We start from the raw sequence: 19297 nt of genomic DNA, 5'->3' as shown, positions 1-19297 counted from the left end.
AACACCGGAAAGGCTGCACCTGGAAAGGATGTGGCAGCACTTTGGTCTTTCGGGCTCCAGGATGCCACCCCCTAATTTACTGCTTTGCAAGCATTCCAGTACTAGCGGTGAGGGTCTAACTTAAGTACTATACAAAGTGGGCTTTGGTCTGTAGAAAAGAAAAGTTTTTCTCTTTTCTCACACCACTCCCTGCCTCCATATCTTTGCGACTTTTGGCAAGCATAGAGGACAGATTGAGATAAAGTATGGACAAAGTGTTTTATCAACTCTAAAGCAGCACTTCTCAATGGTACACACTCCTGAGGCCCCTTTCTCCTTCAAGAATCACAGTATCGTGGGTGGTTGGTGTTACAAATATACGGGTCCTTTCTTTTTTCCTAAGAATTAAATTACATTTTATATCATGCGTTTAGTTTACAAAACCCTTTGAGGAAAGTTATTTGGAGTCTCAGCAACCTTGGGAGATAAGCAACCTGTCATGTCCTATCACCTCACCCTCTTTGGCTGTTATCCTCATAGCCTCATCGGATATTCACTTGCCGATGTATTTGATTTATCACCCTTTTACTCCTTCTAAGATGCAAACTCGAGGAAAGCTGTCTGTCTTGTTTCACAATGTGCCTAACCCATAGTATACAATCAGTAACCATGAATTAGTTCATAAATCTCATTTTGCAGAGGGGGCAACTGAGGCTTAGTGCGTAAAGTGACTTTTCTGGGTTCATACAGGTCATAAGTGTAAGGATGAGGACTGGGAATTAGAGCTTCAGGTCTCTCCTCTAGGGCTATTTCTAAGATACTACCGCTCTTTCTGTGGTATAATCATGAAATATGCAACTTTAACTCACACGGGAGGGGCCCGCAGGCCCGCTGATGTGAAGCCGCCACAGGCTGGCATCCTGCATTGTTCAGATGGCCGCCTCCCTGCCACACAGCGCCTGATGGAACGTTCAGGAAATCCAGTCAGAAAGGATATGCCACCAACTGTTAAGGATTGTTACCTGGAGAAGAGAAGCAGACAAGGCAGGCTTCCAATTTCACTTTTATACGCGCCTGCATTGTCCGTGTTTGTACAACGAGGTTTATTAAGTATAAGAAAAGCTCAATAAAAGCAAAAGCATTGACTATATTTAGAGTATTCTATTTAATAAGCCTGTAAAATATACACTTTAGCTTAGAATACTTCCACTACAAATAATTCAGGTTTAAAGAAAGAGATCCATTTTGCCAGCAGGCCAGGTTGCCCATCTGAAATAGTAATGCTTAACGTGTGCTGAAAACTTACAACATGCCAGCTCTATGCTACGTCCTTATCTTACACTACAACTCCATGAAGCAGCCCCTTTTATTATCCCATTTTTATGGGAGAGTTGGAGTCAATAAGGTTAAGAAGCTTTAAGGCACGCAGGAAGGAGAGAGAGCTGGGAATTAAACTCAGACCTTGCTAACAGCCAAGCACAGGCGGGTTCTTAAACAACTCAACTGTGCTACTTTGTTTCTTGTGAATCCTGTGTTAAGGGGGTTGTAGCAGATTAGAAGGTCCTAGAAGTGTCACTATCCTACAAAACAGCAAGCCTTTTCCAGTCCTTTCTCTGCTCCCTGTCAGCCACTTGGGTTCATGAGGAAACTCTCCCTCTTTCTGTTCCAGCTGCTCATTTGCTCTCTTCCAATCTTGGAGTCCCTACCACCAGCTCACCCAGTCCTGGACTCTATCTCCTTGGGTAGGAAGGGAGATAAACCTGTCTGCACTTGATTTAAGTTTAAATAATTCTAACCTTTCCTTTATCTTGAAAAAAAAATCCCTTGCTTCTCTTGTTATTTATTTGGCGATGACAAAGCATCATAATAAAGGTAGCATGCAATTTCCCTCTGGGGATCCAAGAAAGGATTTGGATGCATGAATCATGAATTCCTCAGTGCCTCCCCCCACCCCACCCCACCCCACAGTTTTTCTTTTGTAACTTTATGGTGGAATGTGGCATCTTGAAATACGGAGATGAGTGCCATGGTGAAAGGTTTTGCTGTGTGGAACCAAAAAAATGAAGGTGAACTTTGAGTGTTCTCTAACTAGACTACTCTGAGAAGTAAGCTTGGTTTCCTATCGTAGTCTCAGACGATGTCATGGTACGGCATGAGGTCCAGAATGGAAGACCTGGTCCCTTCCTGGAGGAAGGGGCTTTGCCTCTGAATGATCACTCTGGGTGGGAAAAGTTTGGAAAAGATCCCTGCAGCTCTCAGGCCAGGAGCCCTAGCCTCTAGCCAAGGGAGGCAGGTACCAGCCGGCAGGGCTTGGACAAGGGCTGAACTTCTGCTAAGCTACCGTTTCCTCCTCTTTAAACAAGCACAGAGACTCCATATTGGGAGAAAAATGCAGAACATTCAAAAAGCACTTAAATATTGCCTAGCACAGAGTAAATTCTCAATGTAAGCTTTAGTTATCTTTACAGTCTCATTGGGGCGCCAGATACTGAACAAATGACTCACACACACAGTCACAATATGATTGAAATGAATGCCACAAAGTAGAAGATGCAATGAAAAATGACAATTAGAGGACATGACGTAGCCTGGGTGGTCAGAGAAAACTCCCTGGCGGAAGTGAAGGTAAAACTGAAACCCCAAGGAGAAGAGGAACCAGTCAAGTGCAAGAGGGGAGTGCTATTCAAATCATGATTTTCAGAACCAAATTTTAAAAAATCTGCACATCTGAAAAGCAGAAATGTTATCTAGTACTATCTTGTCTTTGAATTTGATATCTTTGATTACTAATGTGGCTAAATGTTTTCAAATATTTATTGGTCATTTGAGTCTTCCTTTAATTTTTTTATTTATGACCACTATCCAACATTCATACTGGGGGGGGGGGGGGTGTTAGTATTTTTCTTATTTTGAAAAGCACCTCATAGATTAGGTATATTAACCGTCTGTCTTTGTCACAGACATTTTTCCAAATTTATAATTTACCTCAATGTTTTTGATGTTCTTTAAACTTGGCAAAATGCATCCAAATCTATTAATCTTTACATATATATATATGTATTCATTGTTGCTATTGTTTATTTGTTTACGGAGTTCTTGCTCAGCCTAACATCAATAAACACCTATATTTTCTTTCTTTTTTATGGTTTTATTTTTGCTTCGCACACTCATACGTTATTTAAATCTCTGGAATACATAATTCAATGATGCTTTACTGGTTCTACACCCAACTGATTTTCATTCTTGCTTCGGTTAGCCTACTCTTCTTGGAACTTGTCTCCATTATTTATCCCCCAAGCAGATCATTTCCTTTCTCATAATCTTTATTGCTTTTCCCATTTCCTCTGCATTTTGTAAAGACCATTAATGTTTATCCTCCATGTCAGTGATTTAATTTTCTGGGCATTAATTCTACTTTTTATTGCCTCCAATTCAGATGATTTTAATCTTACCATTAATATATGAGTTTCCTTGCCCTCCTTATGTGCTCTTTCATCTCGTCTGGTTTTTTCCACACGGCTGTCTACTCCTATTTCATAGAAGCTGTGTTTATGGAAGGTCCCAATTATTTTCCAAAATTTTCTTCTGGGTTTCGTCACAAATCATTGTCATATTTGCATTGTTATGCTCCTGCTCTGTATTTTCAAGATGTTATTTCTGTTCCCGTGTACTTCATTAGGGTTTAAATTGTCCCTTTCTCACTTTGCTCTGTACACTGAGAGAAATACTGGGACAGTGAGTGGGTGGAGGGCTAGGTCCCCCTTTTCACGAAATCAGCAGTAGAGCAAATTGGTATAATATTTCACGTCCCAATTCCAGTGTCTAGCAGGAATAACTGTCGTGGTTTTCAGCAGAACCTTTCCTTAGAAAACAATCTTACTTGGAACGGCAATATAAAAATCTATAAAATCATAAAGCTCTGATTGCAGAGCCTCAATGCTCTAGGGCTCCTCTCTTATCCAAAGGTACATTTTCTCCTATCGCCTAGTCTCTGACTTTATGGTGGGTTGAATGAATGGAATACACGAGACGTGCTAGCCCTCCCGTGGAACTGCTGTGACGATGACCTCTCTTCCTTGTTGTCACAGCACTGGCCTTTAGCTCTCAGTCTCCTAAAATGGACCCAACCACCCTTCTTTCTCGTCTCTCTTGCCCACCCCAAACCCTCTACTCAGTCCTTTCTAGGATTTACAGCCTCTGATTGGATGTAGAAACACGATGGAGGTGGAGGGTAGAATAAGAAGTGATTGTCCATCCTCGTCCTCAGAGCACTTCAAAAGGCAGCCAGCCTCCTGGTGTCCTAAACTGTCTGCCTGATTTTCTGGCTGTTGTAAATCCTCTTAGAGGGGTAGAAAACACAGGTTGCTGAAGTAGCTTTCTAGGAAGCCAGGGCTGCTCTGTTTCAGGGGGTGAAGTAGGGGTGCCACCATTTTTTTCCCCCAATACTCCATTTGGTCATCTTTTTGGCAGAAATTCTCCTCAAATTTAGTTTGTAGGTCAGGAATTATGAGCCTTGGGTCCTTTCTGTTTCTTCACACATATTTTGGTGAGAAGTAGAGGACAGAAGTCGGTCCAAGGCTCCTTGCTGGCCATGCGGTATTTAAAGCGGGAAGACCTCAGATTATATCATGACCCACTGGGGACCACGAGGACCACAAGCTCTGCTTCTGCTTTGTCGGTAGAAGTGGTCTTTATATTTAAATTTCTCCTTATATTTATTTTTTTTTAATTTCAACCTTTTCGATTTCACATTTTTTCACTGATGAGATATTCAGTATATCAGTGCTATATGTATTGGAGTGTATCCTCAGACATTTTCTCCAATAGACAAAGCTGTGACCAAAAGAGCACAGTGGAAAAAAATATGAGTAAGACTGTCCGACTTCTCTGGCCCCGGAGGTTTTAGTGCTGTCCTCCGCCCCCATTCATCATCCCCACCATCTTTTGGGGTCCCCCCTGCCTAGGGGAAAGGGGCCGCCTGGCAGCATCATCCCTTGTGCCCCAGCCCAGGCCAGCCTGCCCCTTGCCCCCGGGCTCGGGCCCAGGTGTGGGGTCTCCCTCCTTTCCAGGCTGCTACAGTCATGACCTTGCTTTAGGATATTTCGTTCTGTCTCAGAGCTCAACAAAGTCGCCATTTAGCTAATGAGCACCATACCACTGAGAAGGTAAAAGGCCTCATTGTTTTCCCCCTTTATGGAGGAACGTGGCTTCCTGAGGTAAATTAATTTGCGGAAGGAGTCAGAAGAGCCAATTGCTTTACAATGAAAAACCTCTGATGCCAGTCATGCACCGGGCGGGGCTCAGGGGAAAATATTACACATCAGATTTTCTTCAGTTCAAGGCTTTGGCGAAACAAAAAAATTTTTTGTAAGCTTTTATTAAGGTATTCAAGCTATGAACTCTAAATGGTTCTAGAAAATTCCCCTGCATTCTTTGAATATCTTCGAAAGAGATACCTTTGTTAGGGCACTTGGAAAAGAAGAAAACAATCACATCAGGTTGGCGGAATATGACTCTCTGCCCCAGTGGGGCAGCTGGCAGTTCAAAGGAGATGATGGAAGCATCTGGCAGTGAACAGCAAGGGGCCGAGGCTTCCAGAGGGCAGAAAGTTACCAAATAGGGAGACTCGAGAGAAAAAAATCTATGTGCCTGTGTGGGAGGTTTTGCTTTTTATTAACTGGTACATCTCTAATATTATAAAAGTAATTCTTTTCCGGACCATGCACCCCACCCCACCCCTCCCCCCAATAAAACAATTCTTCAGGGTAAAAATTCAAGCAATTCAGAAAGAAATAAGGTAATCCAGGTTTTATGATAAACAGAAACACCCACCCACACACACAAATATACATATGCATATTTAATATTTATTTTCAAATTAGGTTTTTTAAGAGAAATATGGGAAAATTGCTTAAAGTATTCAAACTATTAACACTAAAGAGTTTTCAAAATCAACTCTGAATCCTCCTTTTTCGTCTTTTAGAAGTTATTCTTCAAATAAAACACAATTGAGGAAATAGAACAAATGACATTTGAAACACGGGACAATGAAAGCCTGGCATATAGTAGGCGTTCACTAAAATTTTATAAAAATTCCATTAAAATTTTTAACAAAATTCAATAAAAACTTACCAAAATATCTGCTTTTGAAACAAGACCACAATACTCTTTTGCAACTTGACCGTTTTCTCTTAACAGTTATGCTGGTCAGCTTTCCGTACAAGTACTGGAAATCCATAACATTTTTAATAACTCCACGGCATTACTTTGTAGGGATGCCCCACAATTTATTTAATGAGAACACAGATTGATAAACATTTAAGTATTTCCAGTTTATTTTCTATCACAACCAAAGCAATGAACATCTTCTTGTGTTATCTTTGCATATGAGACGAGTCCTTCTGTAAGATAAACACCCAAGACTGAAACTACGGAGTCCAAGGCATATGCCTTCGGAATGAAGTTTCAGAAGAAAGCTCAAACACTCCCTCAACATTTCCAAGTGGGAAGTGGGGAAAGGGATCAGAAAGGGATCAGGGATTCCTTTTCCTTGTCCCAGTTCTCAAGAAGGGCCTCACCAACTGTCTTCGTTCAGGGAACCCAAACAGCAGACCCTAAAAAAGGATTTTCACGCAAGGAGTTTATTTGGGAGGTGATCTCAGAAGCTCCAAGTAGGGTAGTGCAGAAATGAGACAGGAATGCGAAAGGCCTGTGTTATTAAACCATACCTCTCTCTGGACGACTAGGGCTCAGTCCTGCTAGGAAACTCTGGGACAGGGTGGCACACACTCCACTGCTACCCCAACTGCGGGACACAGAAGCTGGGGCATTTATCTATTACGTCCATGTCCTATTATTGTTTGAGAATTGAATCCAGGGTCAGTATGTACCTGGCTCTCCCAACTTGTGCTGTCTAAAGTGCCTGCAGCTGGAAAAACAGAATGTTCTCAGGGAGAGGTGCAGATGTTGGGAGTGATTAGCCCTTGACGTTTAGCCACAAGGGCCGGTGGCCTGGGGGTGAGGGAACGCAGGCAGGACAATGACTGCATTCGAGTCATCATTTCTCTGGAAGGGTCACAATTCCTGTTCTAGCTTGCTAGCTGCCAGAATACAATATACCAGAAATGGAAATGGCTTTTAAAAGGGGAAATTTAATAAGTTGCTAGTTTACAGTTCTAAGGCTGAGAAAATGTCCTAATTACATCAAGTCTATAGAAATGTTCAATTTAAGGCATCCAGGGAAAGATACCTTGTTTCAAGAAGGCCGAGGAAGTTCAGGGTTTCTCTCTCAAGTAGAAGGGCACATGGCAAACACAGAGTTTCTCTCTCATCTGGAAGGGCACATGGCAAACACGGCATCATCTTCTCCTGGCTTCTTGTTTCATGAAGCTTCCCGGGAAGCATTTTCCTTCTTCATCTCCAAAGGTCGCTGGCTGGTGGACTCTGCTTCATGGTGCTATAGCATTCTCTGCTCTCTCCAAATCTGTTCTAGTTTGCTAGCTGCCGGAATGCAACACACCAGAGACGGATTGGCTTTTAATAAAAGGGGATTTATTTCATTAGTTCTTCAAAGGAAAGGCAGCTAACTTTCAACTGAGTTTCTTTATTACGTGGGAAGGCACAGGATGGTCTCTGCTGGCCTTCTCTCCAGGCCTCTGGGTTCCAACAACTCTCCCCGGAGTGATTCCTTTCTGCATCTCCAAAGGCCTGGGCTGAGCTGCAAGTGCTGAGATGAGGTATGCTGAACTGCTTGGGCTGTGCTACGTTGAGCTCTCTCATTTAAGCACCAGCCAATTAAGCCAAACATCATTCACTGCAGCAGGCATGCCTCCTAGCTGACTGCAGATGTAATTAGCAACAGATGAGGTTCACGTACCATTGGCTCATGTCCACAGCAACAGAACTAGGTGCCTTCACCTGGCCAAGCTGACCACGGAATCTAACTACCACAATTCCCAAACAAAATTGAAGGCTTCCTAGTTAGTGGAAAAAATGATAAATCTACTGATGCTGGCCTAGTTGGACACATGCCAGTTTCAGACCACCCGGTATTTAAAACCCCTTTCTTGTGGAGAAGATCCTTTAATCTGTGGGTCTTGAGGGAGGCTGGGCCCCCTCCCCACTGTGAAAGCCAAATGGGCCAGCACGCTCTGCCTGCTGTGTGTGATACCAGGACCATCACAGAGGTTCATGGTAGCAGCGGTCAAGTTGAGAGCCCAGCTGAAACAGCACAGTGAGGTTCCAGCAGCGGAGGTGGCCACAGTACCATCACCAGAATGGCCCCAGCTCCCCCGCCTCCACTGGTTCCCATCCACGCTCCAAGCCTCCTTCTCCAGTCTTTGCTTCAGTTCTACCAGCAACCCCATAGCTTTCAGATAAAACAACAGAGAGTTTATCCTGTTTTCAGTCATGAGTTCTGACTACTCGTTACACTGAATCACTTCTCCTGCCTCCACCCTACCTTCTTACAGAAATATTCATGAAAACAATAGAGAAAGACAGCATTTCATTAGCTATCACACACCTAGCTATTGGGCACTGATTCTAAATCGGGTGGATTCTCTAGCAATGACAAAATGGATAAAGCCCAAAGGCAGATTGCGGGATCACAGATATAAAAATAATAGGAGACTCCCAACTCTTTTAGTGGGGTCCACCACTATTAGATATCACTTCCCCTAACCAATGTGAGAGCAGCACCCCATCACCCTTTCGTTTGCACAGCCCAATTCTAGCTTTCCAGGCACTTGGGCAAAAGAAAACTGGTATCCTACAAGAAATCAGGCTTATGTCAGACCTTTTTCTCAGAAGATCTAAACAGCAGGAGAAAATAGAGTAAAATTGACAGCAGTTTGAGGAGAGAAAGTTCAGAAATCATTGTACAGAGGAAAGCTACGTCCCGAAGAGGCACTCAGGTACGTACAGAGGCAGTTCTGATGGAAGAGTGACAAGACAGCTCTAAAACTGGAAATTGTAAAGAAGATATAACATGAAGACTGGAAAAAAAATCAACCAAGGAACTGGAAAAAGAGAGTAATTACTCTTGAACATAGAGTATTTGCTCTGGAAAACCAAGTGAAAGAAGCAACACACACACAAAAAAGGCAAAATGAGGAAATGAAAACCATGAGTAAAAGATAAAATTCCTGAAGGGTAGCTTTGGGAGATCTGATATGTAAATAACAGGAGATCCTTAAGGCGAAGGGCAAAGGAAGGGAAAAACAATAAAGAAATAAGCCAAGATATCTTCTCTAAGCTGTAGAAAATTTTGCATTTTAAAAATAAAGAACTGGTCAAATTCTTAGTTGCACAAAAGACACACACTGCTCATGCCCTGCTAACCTTCTGATCAGGTTACTTCCTGAAAGGTATGGCTCGCCTTAATCAGGATGGGTCTTCATTCTATTACTGAAGGCCTTACAGAGAAAGTCACAGAGAGAGAAGCCACAGGGAGCAGCCAGAAGCTAAATGTCAATAAAACCCAGATGAGAAGGTAGAAGCCAGGAGAGGCCACCATGTGCATTGCCACATGACAGAAAAGCCAAGGGCCAAGGACGGCCAGCAGCCAGCCTCAGAACATCAAAGTCTTCTGGGAGAAAACATTACTTTGAGGATGCCTTGAGTTTGGACTTCTCCTAACCTCAAAACTGTGAGCCATAAATCCCCATTGCTTAAGTCAAGCCATTGCATGGCATAAGATTTGGCATCTAGGAAACTAAATCATGCACACTGTGGTGGCACCTGCATGACGATGCCAGTCTATCCGGTGGGAGGCTGAAAGATGCAACCTGAAAACTCATCTCTGGCTTGCCCTCCCAGAACTTGTCCCACAGGCAGATACAGCTTGCAGACCATGAAAGCAGTGTAAGAAACAAATCAAAGCAGCCTGGGCAAAGGATTACTTGCTTTAAGACACATGCAAGAGCACCCAGGAGGGGAGGAAAATCTATTTCCTAGGGAGTGGAGAGAGTGTTTGAATTCCTGTAAGCCTGTGAATTCCTAAAGCCATAAGCAAGCACAGGCCCAGACAAGATGGGCTCAGAAAAGGCCGAGAGGAATCCACATTTCATCTTCACCTCAGGCTGATCCTGATAGGAAGGCTTAATTTAGAACAGAACTAACCAACACAGAGTCAAGCTGCAAAGAGTTTGAAAGGTGTTTTCTGTGTTGGTTGGTTTGTGTTTGTTATTCCCGGCACTCAAGGAAATCTCTGTTGTATTACTAACTGGATATAAACTTAAGGAACTGACAGCTCAGGGACTAAATCACAGAATTAACATTTTAAATTATTAAAATGTACACTATGCAAAGGTTATAAGACAAAACGAAACAGGAAATGGTGGCCCATCCAAAGGTATAACATTAAATGCTACAAACCATTAACAAAGAAAATCAGATTTTTGGTCATACAAATACGAGCTTTTTTTTTTTTTTTTTTAAATGATCTTCAGATCTAAGAGCTAAAAGAAGATATGAAAAAGAACTAAAGGACATAAGTAAAGTAATGAAACAATAATATGAGAATCTAATAAAGGGATAGAAATGTTTAAAAGGAGCCAAGCAGATACACTAGAGTTGAAGCCCCCACAATAAATGAAATGAAAAATTCCCTACAGGGTTTTGACAGCAACTTGACAATGTCAAAAGATAGAATCTGTGAAATGAAGACAAGACAATTGAAATGAATCAGGTTGAGGAGGAGAAAGAGAAAAAAGTGAAAAAAAGTGACCAGAGCCTAAAAGACCTGCATCTAGCACACCATCATGCATGTTATGGGATTCCCAGAAGGAGAAGAAAGAGAGAAGAGCCAGAAGGAATATTCAAAGACAACAGGACAGAAAAAAATCCCAAATTTAATGAAAGACAAGAATATACACATTCAAGAAGTCCAATGACCTGGTAACAGGGCAAACTTGAAAAGGACCACATATAGACAAGCAGCAGTCAAACCGTCCAATGCCAAGGACAAGGGGGAGAGTGCTGAAAGCTACAAGGGAAAAGCAAAGTGTTATGTACAAGAAAAAGTCCCAATAAGATTAAACGCCGATTTCTCATCAGAAGTCATGTTAGCAAGGGGTAATGGGATGAAATATTTAAAACGTTAAAGAAAACAGTTGCCAACCAAGAATTTTATATCTGGTGAGAATGTCATTCAAAAATGAGGGAGAGAAAACAAAACAAATAATAACAACAGAAAATAATAACAATAAATAAAAATTAAAAAACGAGGGAGAGAGGTAAACAAGCCCATACGGAACAGCCCACCGTGGTCCCAGCAGCTCGGTCGGGCTTCGTGAAGGCTCTCAGTGCACTGAGGCTCACAGCACCCAGCCGTGGCTGCTCAGCCAAGATGCCCAAAATGGGGGTTAGCTGGGCAGAAGGCACAGGGAAGGGGGAGCCCAAGAGGTGGGCGAGGCCATCAGCTAAACCTGCTCCTGTGAAGGTGGAAACAAACCAACAAAAGGATACGTTTTCAGACCAAAAAGTGCAACCTAAAGGGAAGCAAAAGGAAAACAAGCTGAAGTAGCTTAAGATTTTCCTGCAGAAAACGGAAACACTAAAAAATGAACAAAGTCCAGCCTCTGATGAAGCAGGAGAGAAAGAAGCCAAGTCTGATGAATGTTGCATACCATGTCTAACCAGTGCAATTCTTCTTATACGATCCAAAGGGATATTTTTATCAACAATTTTGTAAATGCAAGATTTTTAGTAGCTCTAAAAGAGACATTTTTATGAAGGAAATTGAAGTCCCGCCTTATTCCCGCCTGCCCTTTTTTTTTCTTTTTTTTTTGGTCTAAGTGCTTTTTTTTTTTAAGAGCAGAAGGCATTTGCTAGTTGTTCATCTACAACCAGAAAATAGTGGGTATTGACCTAAGGGAGGCTTTGATTGTCTTGGATGTCAATTTAACATTCCATAGGCAGGGGGTGGCCATTTTCATACCCTATGATACAACATATGCTAAACGATGATTTGGAGTTGCAGTCATGCATGTAGTACATGTTGAACATTTTAAATGACTTCTGTTCCTGTACTTTTTAATAGAATTGTTTCCTAAAACTGCTCCCAAATCTTTGCTCTCCCAGTCAGACCTGTGTGCACGCTGTCACATCCTTGGTTGTGGTCGTCCAGTTTTCCTGATAACTTTGTTATATGCTGCGAAGACTGGAAATGTATGTGGTGTGTATGACATTCAATTTGAATGAGTGGGACTTATGATGGAACAGCTAATCAACATTTGAAGCTAGTGCTACTTGATTACCTTGAAGGGAAAACTTCCTTCCAAATTTTAAGCTGGAAAGTCACTGGAATAACTTACGAAAAAAATAACGACATGGCTTTGTAGATTTTCAGTACATACATTAATAATTGTGTGCAAATTGTAGATGATGTCTGTGTGTTCATCTTCAGAACAACCAATAAAATCTTAATATGAGATAAAAAAACAAAAACAAGCCCCTATAAACAAAAGCTAAGGGAGTCCTTCACTACTAACCAGCCTTAGAAGAGATGTTAAAAAGAATTCTTGAGATTGTAAGGAAAGGACAACAGACAACAGAGCAAAGCCACATGAAAATATAAAGAACTCTTCTAAGGGTAACCAAATGGAAAATTATACATTTCAGTACCAATGTATTGGTTTTTGTGTGTGTGTGTAACTCTACTTTTTACTTCTTATAGGTTATAAAATACAAGTACATAAAAATAATGATAAAGCTGTGGTCTGGAATATACAATGTTTAAGAATATGATTTGTAGCAAGTGCAACAAAAAAGGTGGGGGGACGGAGTTATAAGAACAGTGAATGTGTATGCTATTGAAGTTAATTTAGTTTCAAATCAAACATGATTGTTATAGATTTAAGATATTGAATTTAAGCCCCATGATAACCATAGAAAAATTCTGAAAACTATGTACAGAAGGAAATAAATAACTCAAAATGGTACACTACAAAAAATCAAATAATTATGAAAGGAGGCATTAATGAGAAGAATTGAGGGACAAAAAAGTTATAAGACTTAGAAAAACCAAACAGCAAAATGGCAGAAGAAAGTATTGCATTAGCAATAGTTATTTTAAGTGTAAATGAATTAAACTCTCCAGTCAAAAGGCAGAGATTGGCAGAATGGATAAAAAATCATGACCCAACTATATGATGTTTTTGAAAGAACCACCTTAAATTCAAAGTCACAAATAGGTTGAAAACAAAAGGATGGGGAAAAAAAATGTGTAACATGCAAATAGTAAGTAAAAGTCAGCTGGGGTAGCTATACTCATATCAGACAAAATAGACTTTCAGTCAAAAACAGCTACAAGGGACCAAGATGGTCATTTTATAATGATAAATAGGTCAATTCAACAAGAAGACAAGCAATAATAAATACATATGCACCTAATGGCAGAGCCCACAAAATATATGAAATAAAAATTGGCAGATTTGAAGGCAGAAATAGATGATTCTACATTAATACTAGGAGACTACAAGACACCACTTTTAATAATGGGTAGAACATCTATATAGAAGATCAATAAGGAAACAGAAGACTTGAATGATAATATAAACCAACAAGGCCTAACAGACATACATAGAACATTTCCCTCAACAGCAACAGAATACACATTCTCCATTGTTCTCCAGCGTACATGGGTCATTCTCCAGGATACACCACATGTTAGGTCACAGAACAAGTCTCAATAAATTAAAAAACAATGAAACTATCATGTATCATTTCTAATCACAATGGTATGAAGCTGGAAATCATAAATGGGGGAAATTGGAAAATTCACAAATATGTGGAACTTAACACATTCTTAAACAACCAATGGGTCAAAGAAGAAATCACAAGCAAAATGAGGAAATATCTTGAAGCAAATTAATATGAAAACATACCAACCAGCACACCAAAAACTCATAGGATGCAGCAAAGGCTGCTGAGTGGGAACTATATAGCTCTAAATGCTTTCATTAAAAAAGAATAAAGATTTCAAATCAGAGATCTAACCTCAAAACTGAAGGATATAGAAAAAAAAAGAGCAAACTAAATCCAAAGTAAGCAGAGGGAAGAAAAGAACAAAGATTAAAGCACAGATAAGTGAAGTAAAGAATAAAAAGATAACAGAGAGAATCAGTGAAACCAAAAGTTGGTTCTTTGAATAGATCAATAAAATTGACAAACTGTGGGCTAGACTGACAAAGAAAAAAAGAGAGAGGATGCACATAACAAAAATCAGAAATGAAAGGGGCATAACAACTGACTCCATGGAAACTGAAAGGACTATAAGAGGATACTGTGAAAACTGTATGCCAAAGCATTAGATAACTCAAACGAAACTGTCAAATTTCTAGACACACAAAAATTACTGACACTGATTGAAGAAGAAACAGAAGCTCTCCACAGATCAATGACAAGTAGAGACTGAATCATCACAAACCTCCCAAAAAGAAAAGCCCAGGATCAGATGGCTGACTGGACACTTTTATCAAGCATTCCAAAAAGAATGAATGCCAATCCTGTTCAAACTTTTCCAAAAAACTGAAGAGTTGGAATACTTTCTAACTCATTCTATGAGAACAGCATCATCTTAAAATCAAAGCCACATAAAGATTACAGGAAAAGAAAATTACAGACTAATATCTCTTACAAATATAGATGTAAAAATCTTCAACAAAAAACTAGCAAACCAAATCCAACAGTATATTAAAAGAATTCACATCATGATTATCAAGTGGGATTTATCCCCAGTGTGCAAGGTTGGTCAACATAAAAAAATCAGTCAATGTAAACACCACATGTACAGAATTAAAGAAAAAAAAAAACATATGGGCATTCCAACTGATGCAGAAAATCCAATACCACTTCTTGATAAAAACACTTAGAAACCTAGAATAGCAGGAAACTTCTTCAACATGATAAAGAATATATATGAAAAACCCACAGCTAACATCATTCTCAATGGTAAAAGCTTTCCTTCTAAGATCAGGAGGAAGACAGGATGCCCACCCTCACCAGTTTATTTAAAATTGTACTGGAAGTTCTAGCGAAGAGCAAGTAGGCAAGAAAAAGAAATTAAAGGCATCCAAATTGGAAAGAAAGAAGTAAAACTTTCTCTATGTACAGAAAATTCTGAAGAATCCACAACAAAGCTACTAGAGCTAATAAATGAATTCACCAAAGTATGGGATTCAAGATCAACATGCAAACATCAGTATTTTATATAGCTGTTCAATATATACTAATAATGAACAATATGAAGAGAAAATCAAGAAAATAATTCCATTTACAAAGTAGCAAAAACAAAAATCAAATATCTAGGAATAAATCTAACTAAGGATGTAAAGGATTTATACACAGAAAATGACAAATCATTGCTAAAAAAAACAAACAAACAAAGAAGACCTAAATAAAAAGAAGGAAAATATGTTTCCAAGGACTGGAAGACTAGACATTATTAAGATATCTTAACAACAGTTAAGATAGTTATAGACTAAGTGATTTACAGATTCAATGCAATCCCAATAAAAATTGCAAAAGCCTTCTTTTCAGAAATGAAAAAGTTAATCATCAAATTTATATGGAAGGTCAAAGGACCCTGGGTGTCCAAAGTCATCTTGAAAAAGAAAACAACACTGGAGGATTCATATTTCCTAATTCTAAAACTTATTACAAAGCTACAATAATCAAAACTGCGTGGTACCTGCCCAAGGACAGACATAAACCAATGGAACTAAATTGAGAATTCAAAACTAAATTCTTACATCTATGGCCAACTAATCTTTTTCTCTTCAAAATAGTTTTATTGTACAATAGCAACCAAAAGAACCAAATATGTAGGAATAAATTTAACCAAGGACATAAAGAACCTATACACAGAAAACTACAAAACATTGCTAAAAGAAATCAAGGAAGACCTAAATAAATGGAAGGACATACTGTGTTCATGGATTGGAAGACTAAATATAGTTAGGATTGTCAATTTTACCCAAAATGATTTATAGTTTCAACGCAACACCAATCAGAATCCCAACAACTTATTTTGCAGAAACAGAAAAAAACAAGCATCAAATTTATTTGGAATGCAGGGTGTCCCGAATAGGTAAAAACATCTTGAGAAAGAAAAATGAAGTTGGAGGTCTCATACTACCTGACTTTAAATCACATTACAAAGCTACAGTGATCAAAACAGCATGGTACTAGCATAAATACAGAAATATTGACCAAAGGAATAGAATTGAGAGTTTGGAAATAGACCCTTTCATCTACAGACAATTGATTTTTGACAAGGTGGCCAAGTCCACTCAGCTGGGACAGTACAGTCTCTTCAACAAAGGGTCCTTAGAGAACTGGATAGCCATATCCAAAAGAATTAAAGAGGACCAACCTCTATCTTACAATTTATACAAAAATTAGCTCAAAATGGATCAAAGACTTAAACATTAGAGCTAAGACCATAATACTCTTTTAAGAAAACGTAGGGAAATATCTTAAAGATCTTATGGTAGGAGGTGGTTTCCCAGACCTATACCCAAAGTGCAAGCAATGAAAAAAGAAGTAGATAAATGGGAGCTCCTTAAAACTGAATAGTTTTGTGCATCAAAGGACTTTGTCAAGAAAGTAAAAAGGTAGGCCACACAATGGGAGACGATATTTGGAAACACATACTCAATAAAGATTTAATATCCAGAAAATATAAAGAGATCACAACTCAGTAACAAAAAGACAAAGAGCCCAATTTAAAGAACGGACAAACGATATGGATAGAAATTTTCCAAAGAGGAAATACAAATGGCTCAAAAACATATGAAGGGGGTGCAAGGGTAGTTCAGTGGTAGAACTCTTGCCTGCCACGAGGGTGACCTGGGTTCGATTCCCGGTCCTGCACTTCCCCGACCCCCAAACAAAAATTCCACAAACGGTGCTACAACAACGGGACACTCACATGGAAAAAGAATGAAATGTGACTCCCACCATAAAGCATACAAAGGAAAAAAACATATGAAAAGATGCTCAACTTTACTAGGTATCAGTGAAATGCAAATCAAAAACAAAGTGAGATACCATCTCGAGGATGTGGAAAAATAGTTAACATTCACTGTTGGTAAGAATGCAGATTGTGCAGCTGCTCTGGAAGGCAGTTTGGCAATTCCCCAGGAAGCTAAGTATAGAACTGTCATAAGATCCAGGAATCCTATTACTACATATACACTCCTCCAAAGGACTCAAAGCAGGGAACGAAAAGACATTTGCACACCAATGTTTGCAGCGGCATTATTCACGATTGCCAATAGATGGAAAGAGCCCAAACGTCCATCAACTGACGAGTGGATAAGCACGTTGTGGTATTTACATACAATGGAATATTACGTAGCTGAAGATGGAATAAAGTCATTGATGCCAGCAAAAATGTGGCTGAAACTTGAGGACATTATGTTGAGTGAACTAAGCCAAAACTAAAAGGACAAACACTATGTAGACTCATTAATATGAACTAATGATAATGAGTGTTCAATTTGAGAACACAGGTTATTGGGGGATATAGAAAGAGGGTAGAGATGATGCTTAAGAAGTACGGAATGTTTAACAAGGTCGATTGTAAAGGTTCAGAAATGGATAGCACAATACTGTGTGGTGGTAGCACAATATTTTAAGTATAATGAAGAAAGCTAAGTGTGAGCGTGGTAGAAAGAGGAGGGCTAGAGGCATGTAAAGTCACCAGAAGGAAAGCTAGAGGATAACAACTGGAACTGTATAACTTAGTGAAATCTAAAGTAGACAATGGAGCTGTATAACTTGGTGAAATCTAATGTGGACAATGATGGTGATTAATTTTATAAATATAAGAAAGTTTTTACATGAAGTAGAACAAATATCTGTCACTATTACAAGGTGTTAAAAATGGGGTGGTATATGGAAGAAATCCAATCAATGCAAACTAAGATCTATAGTTAATAGTAGTATTGTAATATACTTTCATTAATTGTAACAAAGGCAATCTACCTGAGCTACATGTCAGTAAAACAGGGATATAAAGGAAGAGTATGGGATTTTTTTCTCCTTTCTCTTTTGGGAAGAAATGAGAATGTTCTCATGTAGATTGTGGTGGTGACTGCATAGCTATGTGATTATACCAGAAGCCATAGACTGTCACTTTGGATGGAGTGTATGAAATAAACTGTTTAAAAAAATAAATAGAAAACTACAAGTGCTGGAAAAGATGTCGAGAAAGAGATAAACGTAGTCACTGCTGATACAGAAGTAGAATTGTGCAGCATGCCTTGAGGGCAGTGTGGTGATTCCTCAGGAGGGTAGGTATTAAATTGCCATATGATTGAGTAATCCTTACTTGGAAGAACTGAAAGGGGGGGCATGAATAGACATTTGCACACCAGTGCTTCAGGCAGCATTATTCATGATTGCCAATGGATGGAGGCGGCCCAAGGGTCCATTGACCAATGAGAGGAGGGCAAACTGTGATGCATCCCTATGAATGGAAAATTGCGCAGCTGTAAAAAGGAATGGAGCCGTGAGGTCTGCAATGCTGTGAGTGAACACCGAGGACATGTTATTGAGGGAAATAAGCCAGAAACAAAAGGATAAATATTGTATGGTCTCACTAAAATGAACAGTTATGATGACCAAACTCTGAGAGTTAAATCTGAGAGCATAGGTTACCAGAAAAGAGAAAGTTGGCAGAGATCAGGCAATCGATGATTCAGGAGTACAGAATGTTCAATAAGGTTGATTGTAAAGGTTCAGAAATGGACAGCACAATACTGTGTGATGGTAGCACAATACTGTAAGTGTAACTAACAAAACTGAGTGTGAGCATGGTAGAAGGAGGAGGGCTAGCGTCATGTATGTCACCAGAAGGAAAGCTGGACGATAAAAAACTGGAACTGTATAATTTAGTGAATTATAAAGTGGACAACGATGGTAATGAATTGTATAAATAAAACAAAGTCCTAACATGAAGTAGAACCAACCAATGACACTATTACAATGTGTTAATAATGGGGTGTCATATGGCAAAAAATACAATTAAACAAAGGTAAATAATAGTAACTTCGTAATATTCTTTCATTAATTGTGACAAAGGGCCTGTACCAAAGTTAAATGTCAATAACAGGGGAATATAAAGGGCATGGGTTTTTTTCTTCTTTGTAAGAAATGAGAGCGTTCTCAGCTTGACTGTAGCGGTGAATGCATAACTACATGATTATACCAACAGTCACTGATTGTACACATAGGATGGATTGGATGGGGTATGAATAAAACTGTTTAAAAATAATACTTGTATTTGGAGAATTGTGATGTGTTTGAC

The sequence above is a fragment of the Tamandua tetradactyla genome, chromosome 20 (genome assembly GCF_023851605.1).
Source record: "Tamandua tetradactyla isolate mTamTet1 chromosome 20, mTamTet1.pri, whole genome shotgun sequence".
NCBI lineage: Eukaryota > Metazoa > Chordata > Mammalia > Pilosa > Myrmecophagidae > Tamandua > Tamandua tetradactyla.
The sequence above is the reverse complement of the archived record's forward strand: the minus strand, read 5'-3'. Positions refer to the sequence as shown.